Source organism: Carettochelys insculpta, chromosome 6, assembly GCF_033958435.1.
Source record: "Carettochelys insculpta isolate YL-2023 chromosome 6, ASM3395843v1, whole genome shotgun sequence".
NCBI classification, from domain to species: Eukaryota; Metazoa; Chordata; order Testudines; family Carettochelyidae; genus Carettochelys; species Carettochelys insculpta.
Window position 1 is genome coordinate 49,965,315 of NC_134142.1, and position 25,884 is coordinate 49,991,198.

General features: G+C 43.7%; 1 protein-coding gene across 5 annotated transcripts in view; it reads left to right on the forward strand.

Moving 5' to 3' along the window:
- Positions 1–23,295: 23,295 nt before the first annotated feature.
- Positions 23,296–25,884, forward strand: part of HECTD1 (HECT domain E3 ubiquitin protein ligase 1) — a 94,521-nt gene continuing 91,932 nt past the window's right edge. For all 5 annotated transcript variants that reach the window (XM_074996882.1, XM_074996886.1, XM_074996884.1 and 2 more), the window contains exon 1: positions 23,296–23,429. The gene's annotated coding sequence lies outside the window, so the exon portion shown is untranslated. The remainder of the gene's footprint in view (positions 23,430–25,884) is intronic.

Consider the following 25,884-nt stretch of genomic DNA (forward strand, 5'->3'; position numbering starts at 1 on the left):
TAATGAGTTAGCCTTGGCTGTCCCCTAAGCAGGGGGGTCTGTGTGTGACTTTACCATTAATGTATCGTCAGCCACATCTATAACAGTTTGGGGAGACATCAGGATATAAGGCTGAGGATCCTGCTTCCCAATCTGTTAGTCAAGATAAAGAGGAAAAGCAGATGGAGTTACAGTCTTTGTCTCCCATTGTCTTTATTATTTAAAAGAGGATATCCTGTGCCTTATGCATAGGTCTTCTCAAAGTATATTCGAGGTGGCTGACCCTGTACACAGAAGTCTCATTTTGTGCTTTGGGAGGAAGGCTTCAACAGACACACATAAATTGAAACCCTGCTGATTTAATTACTGGAATTGCAGGGGTCAATAGGATTACTCTGGTGTAACTGAGAGAACGATTTAGCTCTTGAAGTCTCCTCACAACTACCGCCTCAGGAGCCTTGCAAACATCAGAAAGAGCTTTCTGGTCTTGCACACATAAAAGTCATTTTATAAAACTATGACATATGGAATAATCTCTTACTCATCACTTGCTTACAGAATGAATTAGGGAATGTTGGGGAACATAATACTGGTGTTAGTTGCTTCTGTTTATAATATTGGGCTGAATTCTGGAGGTAACTGACTACCTGAGAATTCCTCAACAGGTAGATAACTCTTACGGGAGCTGCTAGAGACTGCTTCTGCTACTGCCCAGAGAGAACGCGAAGGGTGGAGTGGAGCCCACCTTTTGGTGTCACTGTTTGCTTCCTCCCACCTCATGTCTTGCTTGGCTGTTTAGAGTGGGGCAAAGACTGTCTCTATTAATATCTTTGTACAGTGACTAATGCAAATGAGTGCTGTTCGCAGTGGGGATTCTTGATGCTACTGTAATATAAATAATTCATGATAATAATTCTCTGACAGTTTGCTGTGGCATATGATCCTTTGCGGCCATATCACAGTGCATAAGAGGCAGCAGCCTCCAGGGTGTTCTTACACATGCAGGGCCATGACCTTTGGAATCAGGCCATTGTACCTATACGAAAGCATCTCCTGAAGCTAAAATTCTCTGAGGAATAATTCTAACATACAAAATTAAGTTTTTACAAATATTTCCAATGTCAAGCATTGCTGAATTCACAAATACAATATGGTGCTTTTGGAGCATGTGGTTACCATGTAACAAAAAAGCTATAATGCATCTGTAACAAATACTATTTACTACACTGCAGAGGAACATCACTTTTTCCCCAGTAAGCATATTAAAAATGTAAAATTGCGCTGTTATTTCTCTGGGTTCCCACAGGTTAGGGTGACCATCTTTCCATATCCTGAATACAGCACATTTGGTAAAATTATTTGTATTCAGGCAAGTTCAATGGTAATCAAATGTTCAAATTAATATCAAGCTGATTGAGCCCCAGTTAAAAATAAATCCACTGTAGTTGGATTCTTTTAATTTACCTTATTATCTTTGAGGCTCTCGCATTCACATGGAGAGGAGTAGTGAACACACCCCATCCCCCTCCTCACTGTACACACAGGGGGGTGGGGTGACACATATACTGCTATATAACTTTCTAATACAAGGGGTGGGTGATTGACTGACCCAACGTTCCTGCCCAGTGCTCTCCATGCCTGGCTGAGCCCTTGGGATGGACCCACCTCTCCTGGTAGCTGGCACTGCATCCTCCAAGGCAATTATGGGAAGGGGAAATTCAAGGTCACATGTCTCACCCCTTCACAGATTTCTGTCAGGGTTGATTCCAGAATTCAGCCAGCAGCAGGCCTTTCAGCACTGTGTGGGAGGGAAGTGATGGGAGCGGCTTCCAGATACAGGAAAGGGATGACCTGGACTCTGTCTCTGTAAATCTCTTCTTCCTCCCCCGCACCCAAATTTCAGGAGGCTGACAGCAACTTGGCCCTACATGCCTGAACAATGTCAAAAAGCAGCAAGCTGTTGCTGGCCACCAGTATAACCTAGCCACCTTCTGTCTTCCTGTTACAGCACAGGATGGAAGGGCTTAAGCTCTAAGGAGGCATTGTGCACCAGGGCCCAGGGAACCTGACTTTAGGGGGGTTCAGAAAACCTGGTGAGAGTGGTGGCCGAATAGGGGAGGGTGCCTAAGGGAGGATGGAAAAGCCCCTGCTCCCTGAGGGTTGCTCCACCTGTGCAGCCAGTGCTATCTGGAAATGTGACAGGGATGGGGCCCTGCTGGCTGACAGCCAACACGCAGCTAGGACTGTGCTGATGGACTAGTAGGGGAAGCAGCCAGCCCCACGGGCTGCCTATTCATCACAACCAGCCTTGCATGCTCACCTCCATTGTCATTGGACCAGACCCCCCACTTACCACTAGTGGACAGGTTTCTGGCAAGTGGGAATCTAGCTAGCAGCAGGACCTGTCAGTACAGATGGGGGTGAGATGGAAAATATGGGACAGTTTGCCCATTTTTAAGAAAAAGTCAGGACACCTGCAAAAGGTGTTAAGTATTGGACTGTCCCTTAAAAAATGGGACAGCTGGTCATCCTACCACAGCTCCAGATATGAACAAATGAGGACTCTAGCTAGACCTGTTATACTCAGGTCTGTGGAAAGGAACTTTATTCCTGCATAAAAGAGGATCGTATGCCACAGTGACTAATAGTCAAATATTTACTGGCGATAGACCAGAAAGGAAATGTTGGTGGCAAGCACTGCTGAACTTCAGATTAGTTTGGCTCTAGGTTTGCAAAAGGATGTTTTATAAGACTCTGGTCCAAATCTTTTAACAGATGCTTGTATGCATTGGGTCAAATTTCCTGCTCATGCAAATTGGTTGGTTTTCTTTTACTTCAGAGGAGCAGCAATGTGGACATAGACATGCAATTCTTAGTCATGTTAATAAGTTACTTGTGTGTACACAGAGCACAATATTGAGCAATGTTTTCACAAAAGTGCACCTGAAAAGCAGAAACTCGGATGAGGTAATGTTCACCAACCCCTATGATTAACTGCATCTACAGTGTGCCTTAAAGCCTGCAGTAGACACTACACCGTGAACGCCTATGTGAAATATATGAGTAATGAAGTAATACTACTATATCCTCATAAAAATGGGACACATATTAAAAGCCTGGCCACAGCAATTTGGGTAGGGAGCTACATTTAATTTTGAACTTCTCTGAAGCCAACCTTATTTTTTTCATTTGTTGATTTCATTCAAGATGATTTTCAGCGGTACTTATCTTAGAAGAGCTGAAATTCAAACTGTCAAATTTGTAAGAGGTCACTTATGCAGTATGACGTGCACCACTGTATCCAAGAATCCCCATCTTTGTAGGTGCTAATTAACTTCCAGAGCATAATGTGGCATGCTAAAAACACAATAGTACCATGCATATTTTGTGTCACTCAATTGGATTTGGGTCTTTGAAGTTGACCCTTGAAAATCAAAATATATTTGCTAAAACTGCTCTGCATGGCCAAAAATATGTTAATAAATGTCCCCCACTGTGTCTCAACCAGGATTATAAATCACAGTGGCCACCTTAAACATATTTAAGATGTAATAGATTGAAGCAGTTTTTAAACAGCATTTAAAATCTCTTTGGCAAATAGAATGACCCCAGTGGGCTTAGGGCATTAACATTTTATAATGTGGCCACTTATGAATAGTTTGCCTATAGAGTTTTAAAACACACTGTACACAAGTAGTTCCTTGTAGTGCTATACCTTCCATTTGAAATGGATTGTGTATGTACATTATTAGTTGCTCTTCTGCACTTTCCCATTTTCCACAGCTGCTGCTCCACTCCATCCAAACTGAGGGGAACATAGTGAGATTAGAACCAGTTGAATGTTTTTGTCCTAAAGCTGTTTTAAATTACAAATGGCCCTATTTTTCAAAACTGAACACTTATTTTCTTTTTTCCAAAATGTTCTATTGTTTCATTGACAGCAACATTTGATTTTTCTTTTTTTTACATTTTTTCAATATTTTGTGAGTTTCCTTTCCTCTGGTTTTCTTTTTGCCACTGCATATAGTAGAATGAGTATCTAGAGCTATGTTGAGATGTTCTGAAAAATTAGAGTACTATACTTCTTCTTAGATCTAAATTATGAGCAATCCCTCTTTTGCAGAAATTCAACCACCACTTTTATTACCTGGCGGGTAGGGCAGTCAGATGGGTGATAAAATGGGTAGCGACTCTATCAGAAGGGGGGCAGAAACATGATTGCCAAAATAACCTAACTGTGGCATTTCCTAACTTTTGAGAGCTTGATTTTATGCCTTAGGCCCTAATCCTACAAACTGATTTGTACAGGTTAACTTGTAAAGCTATGCAGAGGACCACTGACTTCAGTGGGATTCTGTACAGGTACAAGGGTCTGAACAGAGCTCTTAGCAGGATTAAGGTTTTAATATTGGTATTTTAACATAGTAGATTGTTAACGTAATAGTGTAAGATACCTAAAAATAGATTTTTGTCTTTATTTGTTACTGCATAATAAAAATACAACTACTTGTCTTGGTTGTAAAATAACAGCACAGGAATATATCACAATGAGAAATGTAGGTGTAATCAGAGACAGCTTAAATCAGTCCTTCCCATTCATTTCTCACAATACATATAGTATCTATTCCCACTCAATTTAAAGAATAATTCAACAGATTTTCTAACCTTAGTATAAGTTTCATAAAGGCACCAAGTCAGCAGTATATGAATAGGGATGGGGCACCACAAGCAATTTTGCCACTACATGTCTCTTATGAGAATACAACAGCTTTGACAATTGTGATGCAATTTTTATGAACATCTGTCCAATAATACCCCACAAGTCCACCCCTGGCAATTAACAGCTTAAAACACCCTCCAGATGATAATGACTATTGTTCATTAGCAGCATGGGCAGAATAGGGACAAGAACATTTGAATTAAGTTTAAAAGATGCATCAGTGCAAAGCTTCCTATAAATTTAACATCTTGTCTATTCTTGTATTAACTCTTTGCTCCAACAAATTAGTTAGCTGTTTTGCTTCTCCACAGTGCAACACTTTCCAAAGAATCAAATTCCAACGAATTATTTGGCAATGAGGAATGGGGAGGTTGAAAGGGCGAGAGAAAAAAAACTGACGCACATTGACATGCCTGATTCTTTTCTCCTTTCAATCTTTATCTTCTCCTATAAAAGAATTCTCCTGGATGATAGGGCAGAACACTGCAGCTATGTCTACACTACAGAGCTCTTTCGAAAGAAGTCCTTCCGGAAGATCTCTTCCGAAAGAACCTCTTTCAAAAGAGTGCGCCCACACTCAAAAAAGTGGGTCAAAAGAGTGAGTGGCTCTTTCAAAAGAATGGGCCAGGGATTGAAAAATCAGATGCCAAGAGGACTGCTCTTTCAAAAGAAGGGCCCTGCTGAGCATCTACACGTTTTCTTTAGAGAAATCTTTTCAAAGAAGGCGTTCTTCCTGAAACAGGAGTGGAAGAGCACTTTTGAAAGGAGTTCTGCATTCTTTAGATTTACTTTCAAAAGAACGCTTTTAGTGTGTAGACGCTCCATGGGGTGTTTCAAAAGAGCCCCCACTTTGGAAAAAATCTTTTGAAAGAACTTGCTAGTATAGACGCAGCCTGAGATTCAGCATCACCATCCTTTTCCTGCAACAGCCTTTAGCCAAAGATATACCCTTCAGACTGCTGCTTCCCAACAAAATTTACCAGTAGAGGTTACCGAAGTAAACATATGAAGCTCTTAGTTCTAATTCTGAGGCATTATGTCATCTCTCTGATGGTTTTTCCCTCTGACATCTTGAAAGCCAAATGCAATCAACCCCCACAAAAATCCCCCAAACACAATGCCACAAAACAGAGATTTCAATTATGAAGTTTTTCCTGGCATTGTATCTTGCTACAAGGCACCAAACCACCCCTAAAATAATTTCACGAACTTGGTTCCTTAAACAAACAAACACCCATTAGAAATATTCTGGAATGTTGTTGCATGCTGACCAATTGTCATTTTAATTTTCTCATGATTAAAAGGTTTTAATAAATATTCTGACATTTTTCATCATTTCAAAGCATTGGTAGTTTTCGCAAGTCTTTTTTCAGTATTGTATCTTTCCCCAGGAGTGATGGAAATTATACCTTGTGCAGGCAAAAGAGTGGCTCAGAGTTGGGGAGGCTGTGCTATCTCTAGCCTTAGCTACCTACTGTACATGACCATTGGACTTTTCCCACCCATAACATCTCCCGGGGCAATCAAGCAACAGAGGCTTTGAGGGGGAGTGCAGACCTCAGAGAGAGCCAATGGATTTTGAGATCCCAGAGCATCACTCCACCCTAAATTTCAGTTGTCAAAGCAAAGGTCTAGCAACACATTACCTCTGAAAAAGTGGTTAGGCCAGAGATTATGTGGCAACCACATCTGACTGTTTAAACCTTGCCTTCTGTCAGTCAACATTGTCAAACAGCAAAAGACTTTCAAAGAACTTCTTTTCAATGTGGTTTTCAAAAGATTCAGTTAAATATTTTTAACATAAGCAAAGGAAGAACCCTAGAAGGTCTATGAACAAAGAAAACAAAACCTCTGTAACAACATCAATGGTGCCAAGATAGTCTCCTGACACAATTACAACACAATTTTTTTCTTATAAAGCAGACAAGACTTAGTCATGCTTCAGTTGCATTCAGGAAGCATGCTACTGCCCTCATAAAACATAAGATTGTGGGAGGGCTTGACAACACAGTAAAACATGACTTCCAATCTAGGTTTTGGGCCTGAACCACACTTTAGCTATCACTGGGAACTATTCAGTTAGAACTAATACTGCTAGCACAGAGAACGGAAACAAAAAGGTTAAAAAACTCCTTTGTAGTCTAGCAAAGAATGTTCTGTTCAAAGATTCTCTTTTATACTCTCAATGCGCACCCCACCCTTTTTTGTTATGACTAAAATCATGAGTGATTATTTAATTTATTGTGGGTGCCTGGACAAGTAAATTGAGATTAAAACTTCATTTTTAGCCATGTTTCAAGGTGGAAGTTAGGCAGAAATGTATTTAGTCATGACAAAAAATAATATACTTAATAATTTTAAGAATAAATATATAATACAGAGATAATTATATAATATAAAGAATATAATAAAACAGTATCACCTTTTATTAAAGTTCCAGATTGGAAAAAAAATTGACTAGTTTCCAGGAGCTGACTTAATTTAGAATTGTCGAAACACATCTCACTTAGCAAGAAAGATTTAGCTGGAAATACCATAACTTTTTAGCAGGCTACATCATACATAAGAACGTAAGAACGGCCATACTGGGTCAGACCAAAGGTCCATCTAGCCCAGTATCCTGTCTGCCGACAGTAGGCAATGCCAGGTGCCCCAGAGGAGGTGAACCGAAGACAATGATCAAGCGGTCTCCTGCCATCCATCTCCCGCCTTCGACAAAAGGCTAGTCACCGTACCTTACCCCTTACTAATAGCCATCTATGGACCTAACCTCCAAATATTTATCGAGATCTTTTTTAAACTCTGTTAGAGTCCTAAACTCCTTACCTTCACGACGTCCTCTGGTAAGGAGTTCCACTGGTTGACTGTGCGCTGTGTGAAGAAAAACTTTCTTTTATTAGTTTTGAACCTGCTACGCATTAATTTCATTTGGTATCCTCTAGTTCTTATATTATGGGAACAAGTAAATAACTTTTCTGTATTCACTTTCTCCACACCATTCATGATTTTATATACCTCTATCATATCGTCCCTCAGTCTCCTCTTTTCTAGTCTGAAAAGTCCCAGTCTCTCTAGCCTCTGGTCATATGGGACCCGTTCCAAACCCTTAATCATTTTAGTTGCCCTTTTCTAATGCCAATATATCTTTTTTGAGGTGAGGAGACCACATCTGCACACAGTACTCAAGATGTGGGCGTACCATAGTTTTATATAGGGAAGTGAGATATTCTTCGTCTTATTTTCTATCCCTTTTTTAATTATTCCTAACATCCTATTTGCTTTACTGACTGCCTCTGCACACTGCGTGGATGTTTTCAGAGAACTATCCACTATAATTCCAAGATCCCTTTCCTGATCTGTTGTAGCTAAATTTGCCCCCATCATATTGCATGTATAATTGGGGTTATTTTTCACAATGTGCATTACCTTACACTTACCCACATTAAATTTCATTTGCCATTTTGCTGCCCAATCACTCAGTTTGCTGAGATCTTTTTGAAGTTCTTCACAGTCTGCTTTGGTTTTGACTATCCTGAACAGTTTGGTGTCATCTGCAAACCTTGCCACTGCACTGCTTACCTCTTTCTCTAGATCATTGATGAATAAGTTGAACAAGATTGGTCCCAGGACTGACCCTTGGGGAACACCACTAGTTACCCCCCTCCATTGTGAACATTTACCATTTATTCCTACCCTTTGTTTCCTGTCTCCATTCTCCAGCGCTACCTCTACACTACAGCGCTTTCTCAAAAGGTGAGCTTCTGCAAGATATCCCCCAGAAGGCAGTCTTTTGAAAGAGAGTGTCTACACACAGAAAGAAGAATGAGATTTTGATCTCCTATTTTTGAAAGACTGCTCTGCTCTTTCGTAAGAGAGTGTGCACACACCCACAGGCACTCTTTCAAAAGAACGGAGCAGAAAATGCTATGGACAGGGTTGCATGGCTGACAAGCCCTTCTGGGGGGCCACAGCCAGACACTCCCTTAAAAGGCCCCTCCCAACCATCCCCATCCTGCACACGCTGAGGCTTGCAGAGCTGCCACACACACTGTAGAGCCCATACAGTCACTTGACTGCCCACACCACCTGATGGATCCCTATCAGGAACTCCTGGCATTAGACCTGGCCTTCCTGGGCACCTTGGCCAGCCACCTGGCCACAGTGGTAACGGCTGCCCTCCACCTCCTCATGCAGGCAAGCCCCTCCCCCCCAAGTGCCCTGGCACTTTGGAGCCACTCCAGCAGCTCTGACTGCTGGGAGTGGTTGGTGATGGGGCCTGGACTGAGGCCAGATGGTGCCAGAATTTCTGCATGAGCAAGTGGACCTTCCAGGAGTTCTGCCACTGGCTCATCCCTGCCCTGAGACACCACGACACCCTTGTGCAATCTGCTGTCCGCCTCAGGAAGTGGGTCACCATCGCCATTTGGAAGCTGGCCACCCCAGACAGCTAGTGAGGTGTGGGGCCCCCAGTTCATGGTGGGTAAGGCCACTATCAGCGCTGTCCTCATAGAGGTAAGACGGGCTTTGGTCATGCACCTGCCATAAGGAGGCGGGAGGGAGCTCCTGGGCAAGGGGAACCCTTGGTGGCATGGGGGAGGGGCCAGGAAGGGGCATGGGGGAGGAGGCTGGGCATGCCCCATCATGCCCTCATGAGAGCGCACGCCCTCTCTCCCATGCAGGTCATCCACACCATCAATGCGATGGTGCACCACAGTGTCGTCCATGTGGGGGATGTGGACGTGGCCATCGGAGGATTTGCCCTGGTTGGCTTCCTGCATTGCTTCGGCATCCTGGTTGGGACACACATCCCTCTCTGCACCCCAGAACACAGTGCTATCTGCTATGTCAACAAGAAAGGCTATCACTTGATGGTGCTCCAGGCTCTGGTGGATTCGAAGGGCCACTTCATGGATATTTATGTGGGCTGGGTGGGCCAGACGCAGGATGCCAGTGTGTTCCAGAACTCTGGGCTCTGTCACCGCATGGAGGCCCCAGCTGATGTGGCCTTACACTGGCCACCCTGATCCCCCGCCCCGCCCTGGAAGCTTTTAAAACACACCTCAACCAGGCCTGCAATGCAGTGGAGCCGTCCTTTGGTCGTGTGAAGAGCTGGTTCAGGTGGCTCCTCACACCCCTGATAGCTGGGCAGCAGAATGTCCTGCAGGTGGTGGGCACCTGATGTATCCTCCACAATGTAATGGAGGGCAAGGGCAAGGCCTTTGTACAGGGGTGGGCGGCTGGCTACGAGCAGCCAGCTGCTGCTCCAAGTTTTTAAGCATACCAAGACAGGGGTCCACATCAGGAAGGCCCTCCGAGAGAGCTTTGCTTATGGGCCCCAGTGATCCCCACCTGTAGTCACCCCAAGCAGGGCCCCCCACACATAGTCACCCCTCACCATGCCCCCATCAGCACCCCCCTGCACACATCTACCCCTCACCATCCCCCCACCAAGAGCATGGGACACAGGGACGGTGGAAAAATAAACTATTTAACAGTAACTAATAACTATGTTGTATTTACGAACATCAGACCAGAACTATTTACAGTGGGGAACAGGAGCCAACTACATATATTGGGGGACTGAGGAAAAAGGGGGGCAGCTCAAACCGGGAGGGACCTCAACCTAGTGGGGGGAGGGGGACCTCATTCTGGAGTGGAGGAGGGGGAACAGCTCAATTGAGGGGACACTACTACTTTCGACACAGTGTTTTGTGTGCAGATGCTGAGGGCTGGATTTTCCGAATGTACTTGCTAGTGCAGATGTGGCTCAAATGTTTTGCCTTAATACCTCCCTCACACAATTTGGACCATAGGAGTCTTCCACACAATAAAAATGGTACTCTAAAGAACACATGGACATGATTAGCTATGGGTTAAGTGGAGGCAGTAACTCCCTCAACCTTTTTAATTGATCTATATATTCCACACCCCATCCTACCTTCCAGCTGTCTGAAATTTGCAGTAATTATATAATCACATATGATGTTCTATATGCTGAAACAACTGCCCCCCCCGCCACCTCCCCAGAGTTTTCGGAAATGACACCCCCTGGAAGAAGTCATATTTCAGAAACCAAAAACAGCCATGCACTGTCATAATATCAGCTATAGTATATTGCTCATACACATATCATGTTAACATGAGTAATCACAATGTTTGAGCCACGTAACAGGCAACCTTTCACACAGTGATTGTTACAACAAATTGCAGAAGACAGATCATGGTAAACACACAGTATTTTGTATCTGATGTACAGTTGCTCTGTGATTGCCAGAAACCTGGCAAACATTGACACTTATGTCTGTTAAGCCAAGATGTTTGCATTGCGTTTTTGTTCCTTACTATTGTGCAACAGAGAAGTGAGTGGGAAGGATCTAAATACAGAGCTTCGACCAGACAGGGTTCTATTTATAGAACAATAGAAAACATCTCTTTCTGGATGAAAATATGTTTTAAGAAAATACTTGAAAGGCAAAGACTAATTAACCAGTATTTTTACAACAAAACTCTGACAAAACCAGTAAGTGTCTGACCTTGTCTGCCCTCTTTTCTTGCTCTGATCTATTTAATGCAAAATAGCTTGATATATATAGAAACATCTCCTTCCCACATGTACAGAGCTGGGCAATGAGGCTAATGAAAACACACACTTAATATGTTTCTAGGTCAATTTAAAATATTGATGGTATGTGTGTGTTTTTGCTAAAAGGGCTAACGACTAAATTAGGCTTAATGCCATGTCACAGAACGCTAATAATTTCTGTCTACTCTTTGTTATCCTCAGGGTTCTCTTTTTATATACTTTTGATAGGGTAATTTCTTATGATAAAATGTCACATATCTGAAACGCCATATAGAAAATTAGTCTGACAATACAAAAACAAAAGTAAATATAATACATTGCTTTTCACTTCAAAAAGGAACAAACTTATTTCTTTGATCTTCCATGGTTTTTCTCCAGTTCTGGCTAAACATTGTTTATTTTCAAATAGAATAATATTTATCACTTACAGAACACTTTATGGCTGAGCAACAAGCAGTGTTTCACAAACATTTAGCCATGTAACAGCCCTCTATGGTGCTTATTACTACCCCATTATTATTTCAAAGATGAGGAAACTGAGGCACACAGGGGTTTAGTCACTTGCCCAAGGTCAAAAAGGAAGTATGCATCAGAGCTGGAATTAGAATGTAGACCTGGTTCCCAGTCCATTTTCTAGTTAGACCTCGGTAAACAATTTGCAATGAACCATTATTCAATGACTGTATCCCTTTACGTTCCGGTCACAAAGATGGGACTTTTATAAGCTTCCTCCTGTTTCGTAATTGTTCGACTATTTTTGCCAGCTAATTCCAGCCTGTGGATTCAAACATTCACAAACTTCACTCTGAGTGTTCCTACAAGCATTTTGATATTCAAGTTATGTGACTCATCATCCTGTGACATGATATTATTGCTGACCCCTGACAGGATAAAGAAAACTTTATAATTCTTCTTGAAATTACTTTAGTTGAATAATGAAATAAAGGGTTTGAGATTTATTCAGTAAATATTCATATGAACAGCATTTTACACACATGAAAGTTCACTGAAAACAAATGAGTATGCAAATTGGGTTGAAGCAAATAAATTATTTTTTTCTAAATGCCTGGCACTAGTTTTGCACTCCAGCCAATTTTATTTGGTTTTATATATTAAAAAGGAATCTGTTTTGAAAATAGATAGTATTTAATGTTTAGGTGATGTCTGGAGACAGCCTTTAACAACAGCTAAGAGTGATATCAACTGTCATATTTCATTTCAACTGAGTGTTTACTCTGAAGACTAATGAAACTATTTAATAGTCAGTTGCTGACCAAGGCATACACGTAAGAGAGTGGCACTCTTATTATGAAGATATGCTTGAAATCCTGAAAGAGAGAGAAATTATGGGATTCTCAAGTGGGTGAAGCGTATGTAGGTACCACTTCCATTCTAGGGAACGAGAGTCACATGTTTAGAGACTCAAAACAAAAAACTGAATGATGTCTGAAATGTTATGCATTAAAGATTTGCGAAGGAAAAAGCTTTGATTGGTATCTGATGTAGCACTAAGTAAAAGCAAATGAAATTATGAGGTATATAAGAAGAAATAATGAACATAATCAGGAGTATATGGATTTAGTTTTAGCATATCGGACTACAGTTTTATGATTGAGACTCACAATTCCAAGGCAAACTTTTGCTGTCCTGCCACCCAGCAGACTCCTCAACTTGATTTGGGTAGCTAAACTCCTAATACAAAGGATGGGGGAGAGTTAGGCATTGAAGAGTGGGACTCACACAGGTCAGCAAATTAATTGGGGAATGGACTAAACTAGCCAATAGGAAATGCAGAAGAGAATGGATGAGTCTAAACCCTGCCCATCAGAAGGTCTAAGGCTCCTAACTCCTGGCCAGAGGGAGGCACCCATAGTTGCTTGGGTTTCACAGCTATGAACCTTCTCCCAAAGTTGTAAGATGCCTAAAAATAGTCAGCCCTTTCTTGTGAAATACTGTAGTGTTACCTTTGCTACCACATTTTACCAAACTGAACACTCAGTTGGGGTATAGGAAACCCTGATCTGAATGCCTTCTTTCTCTTATACAAAGCAGAAACTTGTGTCTCCCACTTCCCAGCAAAACGCCCTAACCACTGGATTAAAGGGTATTCTGGGGTGGGTCCTTCTCAGTCTCTTCCATTGAAGCTGTTCTACTTCATGTGGAATCAGGTCCAGATCAATCAACATGTATCTGTATTGGACCACCATCTTAGTGGAGCTCCTGGCTACTTGGGGGAAAAAAAAACCAACAACAAACACCGGAGAGGTGCTACAATCCTCTGCACCAGGTTGCAACACCACTCACTCAAACTTGCCTCAACTTTGACAATGCTATGCTGGAGGAGGGGCTGTGCCAAACCTGAGTGGCACTGCAACTCCATGTTTCATCTCCCCTTCTACCAGAACCAGCAAATCATCAGAAAGCTGCATCTATCCAAACTTCTAGCCTACAGATGTATAAAATGGAAATCTACTTCCAACCTTGCAAAATGTATTTTGTGCTAATACTAAATCATTTTTAAAACATGCTATTTGTAATTTTAATATGTTACAGGTTGAGATTTATAACAAATTCAGAAACAAAATTATAATTTGACAACCTTCAGCCAAAAACGCACTACAGCATATATACGACCTTTTTCATTCTTTGATTTTCAGAAGACATTCACAATTATCTACCTTTATGCAAGGTTACACTTTTCAAGCTTAAATATAAATCAAAGAACATTGGTCTAATATCATTAAATTTTTCTGGCATCATTAAATCTGAATGAGGTCACTTTTCTGGGGCAGTTCTCCTCACTGTGTGCCTAATTCATGTCTTACTCATGACAGTACAGTACCAGTGTAGATAAGAGGAGACTTAGGTTCCTTAATTTTAAACACAAAGGCCACGTCTACACGTGCACGCTACTTCGAAGTAGTGGCGCCAACTTCGAAATAGCGCCCGTCACTGCTACACGTGTTGGGCGCTATTTCGAAGTTGAAATCGACATTAGGCGACGAGACGTTGAAGTCGCTAACCCCATGAGGGGATGGGAATAGCGCCCTACTTTGAAGTTGACCATCGAAATAGGGCACGTGTAGATGATCCGCGTCCCGCAACATCGAAATAGCGGGGTCCGCCATGGCAGCCATCAGCTGAGAGGTTGAGAGACGCTCTCTCTCCAGCCCCTGCGGGGCTCTATGGTCACCGTGTGCAGCAGCCCTTAGCCCAGGGCTTCTGGCTGCTGCTGTGGCAGCTGGGGATTCATGCTGCATGCACAGGGTCTGCAACCAGTTGTCGGCTCTGTGGATCTTGTGTTGTTTAGTGCAACTGTGTCTGGGAAGGGCCTTTAAGGGAGCAGCTTGCTGTTGAGTCCACCCTGTGACCCTGTCTGCAGCTGTTCCTGGCACCCTTATTTCGATGTGTGCTACTTTGGCATGTAGACGTTCCCTCACAGCACCTATTTCGATGTGGTGCTGCCCAGCATTGAAGTTGAACGTCGACGTTGCCAGCCCTGGAGGACGTGTAGACGTTATTCAGCGAAATAGACTATTTCGATGTAGTGTGCACGTGTAGACATAGCCAAAGGCCCTGATTCTCTTAGATGCCTATCTCCCATTAACTTTAGTGGGAATTAGGTGTCTAATAACCATTGAGGATCTGTGCCTGCAGGTCCAATCCTGAAAAGACATATACCTATATTTAAGTGTGCGAGTCGTCCCACAGGCCTCAGTGGGATACGACTCATCCATAAAGTTAAGGAAGTGCATAACATGATGCACAGGCTCAATGATCTTTGTTGTCCAAAAACAGAGATAGAAACCTGTTTTTCATTTTCTCATACGAAGATGCTTTCAGCAAGACAGTCTGAATAAACAGGAATCATTCTACAGACAGTCTTTCTTAATCAGTGCCACAGAGACATCAGCATGTGACAGGTTTTAACTGTGTGACACAGTGTGACTACCATGCATTTATGCCCTCTGTATACACCCATTCTTCTAACTACAGGAAATGTCTATAATGGAGACAGCAGTGATACTCAAACCCGATATAATTTTCTCTTACTATATTTATATTATTGAGCCTTATGTGACTAATTTCCTTTCCAGACTTCCACATTCCACAAAGAAGAAAACTATGGTGAAGGCTAATTGTGAATAAATATAGAGGTTTTTCAGACTTTAACTCTAAATGCGTAGCATTCTGATTCCTTTGTTTTTACAATTAAAGGAGATAACTGAATAACTATTTTATAAAATGTTACTGTATTTGAACACAGTTGTGAAGAATTCAATTAGCGTATATAACACTGATCATGATTTAATGATTTGCAGGACTCAGACCCAACTGATTAAATATACAAAAACTTCAAATGTACATGAATTAAACATAAGGCATCAATACAACATCTAGCAAACCAAAACTGAAGAAGAATGGGCAAGAATGAAAACAGAACAAAAATGACTCACTCATACAACGAAAAGGAAAATGAACCAGGGGGAGGGAATCTTATTTTCCATTCTTTCCCCATTCCTAATTTTGTCTGCTTATCAGCCATGTAGTGCCTGATTCTGCTACTGCTTAAATAGGACCATTTGTGATTAATGTTACTTACTTGTGTCAGGGGTTGTAGAATCAGTCTTGGGCTATGTCTACACTAGATGGTTTCGTTCACAAAACTGGCATTTTATTGACAAAACAAGAGGAGCGTCCAGATTCCCAATGTGGTCTGTCGACAGTATATTGACAGAACTCAGCACTTTTGTCAACAGTCTTATCCCGCTCCCCATGAGGCATAACACCTCTCTTGACAGAGATCTGTTGACAGAAAGATGCTCTGGATGCTTCTGGCGGCCCTCTGTCGACAGGTCTTCTACAACAAGCAGCCCTGTCTGCTGTGCTTCTGGTTGGCCGATTTGTCGAGGGAGCAGCTGGGCAGTCCAGCTGTGCTCTCTTGACAGAATGGATTGCTTTTGTGATCCACTTGGTAATTTGGCTGTGATTTGTTGACAGAAGTTTTGTCAAAAGATATTTTCCCACAAAAACTTCTGTTGACAAATTGTTGTAATCTAGACATAACCTTGGACTATGTCTACACTATGAGATAAATTTGAATTTACGGCAGTAAGCGTGACATTACACCATCACTCTCTTCACTGTAAATACCACTAGCTCAATTTAAGGAGCACTGATATCGATATCATAGCGCTGTCGAAACCAGCTGGGCGTAGTGTCAAATTCGATTTAGAAGTCCAAATGAAGACCGGTGTGGAAGTGCCACATCTTAAAATCGAATACACTAACCTTCAGCGGTGTCCTGTATGTATCCCACAACGTCCCACAGTGTGCCGCTCCGGACAGTTCCATCTCCACTGCTCTCCAGGTGCACAGGAATTAGGTAACAGGAAGCCTGTGAATTTGAATTCAGCACCAAAAAGCCCCTGGCTATGGGGCCATGCTTGTATGAGAGGCTGAGAAAGTTCCTTCTTTGCTATCAGCACTGTGATCACATCTGCCCATTCACAATAACCACAACATGGAGGTCATGGTTCTGTCTCTACCTCTACAATCTGACCACTTCAGTTTTTTTTTCAGTGCTGGCGCCAGCCCTTGCCCCACCACATCACATGGCAGCTAGGCTGTTGTGGGGGTTGTACATGAAAGAGGGACCAACAAACTTTTCTGCAGTTCCATTTCTTCAGGCCCCCCACCCCATACCCCCACAGGGGCCATGCAGTCAGGGTCTTTCCTGTGCCCAACCACATCACGTGGCTAGCCCCTGACCCAATAAGGACATGCCTGCTGTTCAGTGCAGACCATGCTGCCAGGCAGCACCATGTCTACAGTGAGGGCTCTAAGGTGGGAAAGATTTTGCGGGGCTTGCTGCTGCCAGGGGGAATGCTTCTATTGGCCCCCCTACCCCCATCAAAAATATTTTCGGGGGATTGCAGATTCTGTGGGGAACATTTCAACTGGCTTTGTAGCCATGGTCCCCACGCTCCCCCGCCCCAGCACAAAAGGATTTTCAGGGAACAATTTTAACTGGTCCATCATCCTCCGATCCACCCATCCCTCCCACCATCGTATAAGGAGAGTCCAGCACCCTGACAGTCAGTTGGTGCAGGCCTCCTTACCTGGGCACCACCGCTTGTTGAACTTCAGCAAGCCCCATCCCCCATGTTGGACAACTCTGTGTAGTGCAGTGGGAAGCCAAAAATCTTTTACCTGACCTTTTCTATCATCTTTCTTCAAGCTCTGGCTCCCTTAACATAGGGAAGAATGGGTAGAGGGGCCAGTTGAGAAGACACAGTCACCTTGCTGCACTGTAAGCCCACTGCCGACACCTGCCGCTTTTTGTAAAATCGTTGCTATTTCAGTTGTGAATTATAGAGATTTCAGCCTCATCCTGTTTTGGAAGTCCAAAAGCTTTTTCCTAATCCCCTTAACACAGGGAAGAGTGAGTGGAGGTCCAGTTGAGAAGAAACAGACTTCTGGGTGATCCCAGGGCACAGAAACTGTGTAATGGACCGGGAAGCCAAAAAACCTGCCTCAAAAAAATCTTTTTTCAAAAATCTTTACTATCTTATTCTCTCTTTAAGCTTTGCATTGTTCCTGTATTATTTTCAGGGATCATACGTAATCCAAGGAGTGGGGACAGTGGCTGGAGGGACAGCTGAGATGACTCAGACACCTGCTGCTTTTTGTAATCTTTGATAATTCAGTTACAGCTAGTTATAAAATGCAATTCAATTGTAGAAGCAAGAGATTTCAGTTAATTTGGAGATCTTTGTTAATGTCTTACTTTTCCGACCTTCCTGAAAAAACGGACATTTGCTTTCCATGGGAGGAGAATGAGGGCAATGTAATGTGGGAAGATGACACTACACGCCCACAACTTGTGGGGCATTTTTTGCCATGCAGCACTGCAAAAATACCCAGAATACTGCAGGGCTGAAGGAACTGTGGGATAGGTTCTCAGAATGTACTGCTGCAGCAGTCAATGTTTGAAGATTGAGTGTGGCAGCAATAAATCGACTTTGTGGGGTGGTGAGGACACTCCAATTTGAATTTATAAAACACAGTGTTACAAAGTTGATTTTAATAAATTTGAATTTATCTCATAGTGTAGACATAGCCTTAGAGTGGAAGGTATTGGGGCAGCATTGTCTCTTTCTACCTTGAATGCTATTGTATGCTGTATAGAGTATTTCCACAGTGTGGTATTGTGAAGGTTATTTAGGCAATCTTTGCAGAGCACTTGGAAAAAAGGGCTATAGAACCACTAGACAAATTATTAAATTAGGAAACCAATGATCTACTTACAGCTAGACCAGAATATTTAAAAAAGACCATGTTGTCATTTTCAAATGATTGCTCTGGCTAGATAAATACTGTTTAAACCAAGCATGAACTGAGTGTAGATTTCTGGATTAAAAACCCAGAGGAGGACATTGTGATCATCTAATCTGACCTTCTACATCAGGGGTCTTAAACTCCCAGCCTGTAGGCCAGAGCAGGGTGGCTTTTTGTCACTATACAAAAGATTTTACTTTTGTACAAAAAAGGATCTTTTTTCATCTAGTTTACAAAACAAAAGGCCTGAGACTGGTGTTAGGAAAGAGCTTTCCCAGAAGAAATGGGAAATAACCAGTATAAATATCCTCTCAAGTTCTTAAAGTTTTCATTCCTACGTGTTTTTTTCCTTCACCATCCTGCAAAAGTAGGTCCGAGAGTCCGTGCACCTCTGCCAACATGTGGGTTTTTTCCCCTTTCCTTTATTGGTTTTCAGGTCGAACTACTGCTGCGTTTGCTACCACTGGCAGCACTTCAGTTAAAGGAGCTTTTGTTACCAGCACACTGAAGTCTCTTAAATAAGTCACATATTTTTCTCTGCCAGAGCAGTTGTACAATCCAGCACAAGAGTAGTGGTGGTCTGGGGAAGGCCTGTCCATTCCTATCTCCCAAACCCCGCCCCTTCCCACCACCGCCCTGCCCTGCCCCATAGTATCCCATCCCCCTGGAGGGACACAGCTCCAGAGATTACTAGGGGGTGGGTCTGGTGCAGGGTGGCAGCAGGGATCGGCTCGCCAGTGCTCCCCATGGGGAAGTGGGGTGCACTTCTTAGGCTCACTATCTCTGCTTCACTCCACTTTCCTGTGACTCCCGCTCAGAACCATAATGAGAGTGAAGCAAACAGGGCGCTCACCCCAGATGCAGCTCCAATAAGTCACAAGGACCCTGCCCCTCCCTCTCTCTCCAGCTTGCGTATGCTGGCCTCTGCCCCAGCCTTGGCAGGCAGCTTCTGGGATTAAGGGATTAATCCCCTCTCCCATACTACAGGGCTCCACCCCCTGCTCCGGGTGGTGGGAGACAGGGACTGAGCTGCTCTGCACATCTGGGGCTGGACTTCCAAGTCCCATGCTGCTGCTGCCACCCTGTGCATCAGGGCAGCCCCAGCCATTTTGTAGTCTGGTGTGCGCACTTACAGGGGAAATAAAATCTCTGGAGTTTTTTAAAAGCTGTTTATTTTATTTTTTTAAAACTCATTATTTTATGAGTTTGCCATGCTAAAGGCAGGTAAAGTAACTTTATAATAAGTATGAGAATTATTTTGTCACTTATTATATGTGCCTTTATTTACATCTGTGTTTACTAACAATCACATTTTATTTACTATCTACGTAAAATATGTTCCTAATACTAATGAAAATAATTTTAGTAATATCACTATACTAATGAATAATTTTGTGGATTTTTCTTGAAGTAAAGTTAAATAAAAATTAGTAAACTAGAGGATTCTTAATTTGGAGGATAGGAGGCACAGGAACGACACAAGAATACCTAATTACAGCTGTGCTCCTGCTGCTCTGAAGGATGCAGGGAGGCATGATTGCTGCTGTCGCCCTGCACCAGGCCCCTCCAGGAATCCCTAAAGCCACGTCTCTTGAGGGGTCAGGGAACAATGATGGGGAGAAGGTAGGGTAGTGGTAGGAAGTGATGGGTTTGGGGCATGGAAATGGGAACAGACAGTGCCGTCACCAGACTCTACACAACTGCTCCAGCCAGGGTGGCCTGCAGGCCAGGAGTTTAAGACCCCTGTTCTACATAATACAGACCCTTGGGTTTCCACTAAACAGTTGCTGGTTGAACTAGGTCATATACGTTAAAGAAACATCAGGTCTTGATTTAAAAATTACCAGTGACAGACAACGAATTAAAACCATTAGCAAAATGTTATAACGATTAATAATCCTCACTTTTAAATTTTTGCACCTTCTTTATAATTTGAATTTGTCTAGCTTCAACCTCTAGCCCTTGAGATCTTGTTATGCCTTTGTCTGCTAGATTAAAGAGCCCTCTTTGTCAGATTTCTGTTCACCATGTTGATGCTTTTAGATTATGATCAAATCACCCTCAACTTTTCCTTTGAGAAGCTAGATAGTTGAGTCTTCCAATGAGAATCATGTTTTTCAGGTCTTTAATAATTCTTGTGGTTGTTCTCTAAATATTCTCCAACTTTTCAGAAATTATAAATAGCATAAACCAGTTTATCCAACATATTATTAATACCCATTTATATTACAGTGATACCCAAAACCTATAATCAGATAATATATAATAAACAGAACTAATTAAAAGCTAAAATGTCCATCTATGGGAAATGCTAATAATTTTATATTCGTGTTCACCCAGGATATAACATTTAAATGATGTGATCCAGACAGGAAGCACAGCCTATAAAAGAGAATGAGGAGGAATGAGGTATTTGGAACTACGGATGTAGTGATTAATGTAAAAATTAAATATTTTTGTTTGGATTTCCAAACTATAACAAAACTTATAATTTCATGTACATCTTAATGTTTTATTGTGTGTGTAGGTAAGTTGCTCTGGTGCAGCATGGGAGATGTAGTCTCACCAAGGTACTTAGCCCAGAAGGGAGAATGGCGTTGTGAAGGACACCCCCTCCTTACTTTACGGAAAATGCACTATGAATATCAATATGCATAACTCAGGAATGCTTTGGACAAAATACCTCTTGTAACCAATTGTTTTTGATGGTATATGCTGCTGCATCTGTAAATCCTATCTTTGTGTATGTTTTATGTTTGTAGTTGAAGTTACAAGTATTGTCTACATATTTGTGTTCCAAATGTCTGTCTCTGTGAAGACCTCAAGAGGAGGTGAGGCTACTCTATTGTAAGAGTAACAGCAACGAAGGGTCCTGTGGCACCTTATAGACTAACGGAAAAGTTTTGAGCATGAGCTTTCGTGAGCACAGACTCACTTCACGAAAGCTCATGCTCAGAACTTTTCTGTTAGTCTATAAGGTGCCACAGGACCCTTCGTTGCTGTTACAGATCCAGACTAACACGGCTACCCCTCCGATATTGTAAGAGTATGGCTTGTCAGGGGCTAGCATTATTTAACTGACAATGGGAACCAATCCACCTCTGAAGAAATTTGCTCTCTACTTTCAGACAAACAGGCAATGGCTGATTATCTGAAAAGGACAGGGATAAGTGATTCATTCATGTGTTAATCTTCATCTTGGGGTATTCTTTTACACAATGACTACAGTTACACCAGAGGGTTTTGCATTTATACACAAAATGGGTTTTGTTGACAGTGTCGACAAAACTCAGCACTTTTGCCAGCAGTGTTCTGCCTCAAAACTTTGAGGCATAAAGCCTTCATTGCCAGATTTCTGTCTACAAAACAAATGTCTAAAAAACCCAGGGGGCTTCTCTTTGAAACTCCTTACCAAAGGATCTCATGAAGACCAAGACTATAACAGGGTTCAACAAAGAGCTAGATAAATTCTTGGAGAATAAGTTCATGAATGACTATTAGCCAGGTTGGGTAGGGATGGTGTCCCTAGCCCAGACTCACAGACTGGGGCAGGATGTTAGGGGGGTAATTGCCCGGGGGCCCAGCAATTCAAAGGGGACCTGGCCGCCGTTACCGTATGGCGAGATTGCTGTGCTGCACGCTCTGTGTGGTTTGTAGGGCTGGAGGCGGGCTACCATGCTCCAGGGGGCATGGAGGGCTGGCTGCCCTAGACCTGTCCTTTCCACCTGGGGCTCTATGCCTTTCAGGACATGGAGCTGCCCCTTCCCCTGCCACACCCCCACCATACTCTGTCAGCTCCCCTGCCCTAGCCTTTGTTTGTCGGAAGTTGGGAATGGGCAACAGTGGACGAATCACTTGATGATTACCTGTTCCGTTCATTTCCTCTGGGGCACCTGGCATTGGCCTCGGTCAGAAGACAGGATATTTGGCTAGATGCACATTTGGTGTGACCCAGGTTGGCTGTTCTCATGATCTTAAGGCAGAGTCAGCTAAAGGCTCCAGAATCAGCAGGCGAATGAAGAAATGTAGAAGTATCTCATGACTTTGGAAAGGCTGGTAATAGCTTGAATGGCAAGCAGAAGAGTTAAAAAGAATAATTAGATAACTTTGTGGCAAACAGATCCCATAATAGCCAGGACAGTCAGAGATGCACCCCCATGCGCTGTGGCATCCCTAAGCCTTTGACTACCAGAAGGTTTGACCGTGGACGGATCAGTACTACTTCAGCCCTTGCACTCCGCACGGGTCATCTACAAGCCTCCACCTCTTCACTCCGTCTTGGACAAAACTTCTTGCTGACTCCGGGAGTCCCCCAGTTGATGGGCCGATCACTTGATAACTGCCCTGTTTTGCTCATTCCCTCTGAAACACCCTGCACAGCCGGGCGATGGGGCTGGGAGGCACATTGCTCCGGCCCAGTTTGGCGGCGGTGGTGAGGAGGGCGAAGAGGGAGCCTGGCATTGAGCGAGAGGCGGGCGGGAGGCCACCCGCGGCGCCGGAGGCGGGAGCAGCCGGGAGAGCTGAGGGGTGGACGTCCTCTCCCGCCTTCGCCGCCGCAGCGCCCCCAGCGGCTGCTCTGTGCGCGGCCGGGCCTGCTCCGGGCGCGGGGGCAGGGCTGAGCGTGACTCCGAGGCTGACTGGGCCGGGCTCCTCCTCCGTGGCTGTGCCGCGGCTTTCCCCTCCTCCTCAGTCCCGTGCCGGGCGGGTCACGATGGATACCGCTCGCCGCCTCCTGCTCCCGGGCGCGGGCCGCCGCCGCCTCGCTGCCTTCTCGCGGGACTGAGCGAGGAGCCTCCGGGGCACTGGGTAAGTGTCTGAGCGCGGGGAGCGGCCCCGCTTCCTCTGTCAGCCCGGAGGAGACGGAGCTCCGCGGGGCTTTCCTGAGCCGCCGGGCCGGGGCACCTTGCGAGGCCTCCGGCTTCCCGGCAACTCGAGTGCCGCTACTGGGCCTGCTGAGGTCGGCGCCGCCAGGGCCCGGGGAGCGCAGCCGGCAGCGTCGGGCCGGCGGAGCGGCCGGGCCAGCAGCCCGCGGGGAGGCGATGCGGTGCGGCAGGGCCCCTGGGAGAGTAGGGGGCGGGGGCGGCGCGTCCCACCTAGAGTAGCTGGCTGGTTAGAGAAGGCGCCAGGCCCCAAATAGCCGGGAGCCGCCGGTGGGGGCAGGGAGGGGCGACTGGCCCCGAAGAGTCCTTCGTCTCCGGTGAGCGGGGAGGGGCCCAAGGAGCTCCTCGTCGCCGGGTCCGCGATGGTAGTGGCGGAGGTGCGAGGTGGTTGGCTTCAGGCTAGAGATTTCCCTGCCGCCGGGCGCATGCGAGGGGCGGCAGGGCCCCACAGACCGCTAAGGGGCTGGGCCTGGTCCCTTCCTCTTCTGCCTCTGTGCTGGGATGCCGGCATGTGGGTCACTCTGCTGTTGTGCTTGCTTATTTGGGGCGTTTACAGCGGTGTGGGGCAAAGGAGCTGCAGGTGCCGGCGCCAGACATGTCGAGTGAGACTTTTTTTTTTGCTAGGGATCTCAAGTCGGGGGTTAGCTCCCTCGTTGTTTATAAATTGAATCGCTTTGTGTCTTTCTTTTTCCAGTTCGAGTTAACTATTTTAGCAGCGGCTTACACTAGCAGTGGCTGTAACCTGATCTTACCTGAACTGATTACTGTTAACTTTATTTAGCCTTGGAAGGGAGAGTGCCAAGTTTGTACATCTTGGGGGATCACAAATATTGTTAAATCTTTTTTTCTCTTAATAATACTTCAGTGACTCTCATTACAAAAGAATCCAGTCCAAAGAGACTGGGGAAGTAAAAGCCAAATACACTTCAGGCACATTTTGATTCCCTAACATTTGTTCTTTCATCAGTTTATTAAATTATCAAAAAAAAATTTTTGTCTCATCCCTTTGTTTGGGGATTCTTGGGCTTTTAAGCCTATAGGAAGTAGTGTTGCTGATTCAGTGCACATCTTTCTCTGTGTGGGAGACGGTATGGTCAGAGACAGCTTTATGAGTTCCTTTTTTGAGTTCCCCCTTCAATGCCCTTGATGAAGTTATCATTTAACCACTCACTGATGATGAGTAAACCAAGAAATCAGACTTTGTCCGGTGTATGTTTAAACCCTTATTTGTGGACTCCCCCCACCCCCAATTCTAGAGAATATATGGGAGAAGCATTTCACTTTTGTCACTGAGTTTCATAATGTAATTTCTCTTTTGTAAGATAGGCATTTTAATAACCGTATGTTAGGTTTATGGCAAGTTTCATGGGGTAGATTGGTTCAAAGACTTCATTGCAGGACATGCATGCACATTTGTCGTTGTTTTGATCTTCAAGGTTGTACTTAACAATATCTTGTGAGTCAAAAACATCTCTTAAAAGACAGATAAAGGGACCTGCTTGATCGTGAGCTTGCATGTTCTGTCCTACTGGACCAACAAGTAATGCCATTTACCACACATGTATGCCTGAAACTGTATATTTGTAATGTACTTCAGTGTAATTTTTGGAACTGTTGGATTATTCACATTAAAACTCCTCCAAAACATTTAAAATGCAAATACTGTAGAAAATCTTATTTCTTTTCTCATAATTTACAATATTATTTCACTTTTTATCCATGTTAGAAATTTAATTTTTTTATAATAAAGTGGAGATTAAGACCAGAAGAAATCACTTCTAGACCAGTGGTTCTCAACAAGGGGGGCACATAAAGGTCTCCCCTGGGTACATCAACTCGTCCAAATATTTGTCCTGTTTTACAACAGGCTACTTAAAAAGGACTAACAAATCAGTACATACTGAAATTTTCTACAGATGACTTGTTTATAGTGTAGTATATAGTGTACATTGAAATACTTTATATGGTAAAAATTAGAAAGTGAGTCATGCTCAGTAAAAGAGTGCAGTGACACTTCTGTGTTTTTATGTCTGATTTTTGTAAGCGTGTAGTTATAGTGAGGTGGAACTTGAAGTATGCAAAATAAAGCAACTTCCTGAAAGGTATACAGTAGTCTGGAAGGGTTGAGAGCCATTGATGTTGTCTGACCTTCTGTAGATCAGAAGCCACCAACACTATTCAGTACTCACACACGAAACACAGTAGCTTAAATAAGACCAAAGTATTACAGTCCATGAGCAACTAGATCAGCATTTCTCAAATGCAGTCACTGGGGCTGCATGTAGCCACAGCCTCCTGGGCCAGTGATGGATGGGGGTTCAGGGTAAAATAGTGGGACTGCCCCTAGAACTGCCTGCAAGAGTCGTGCCATCCCTCTCACT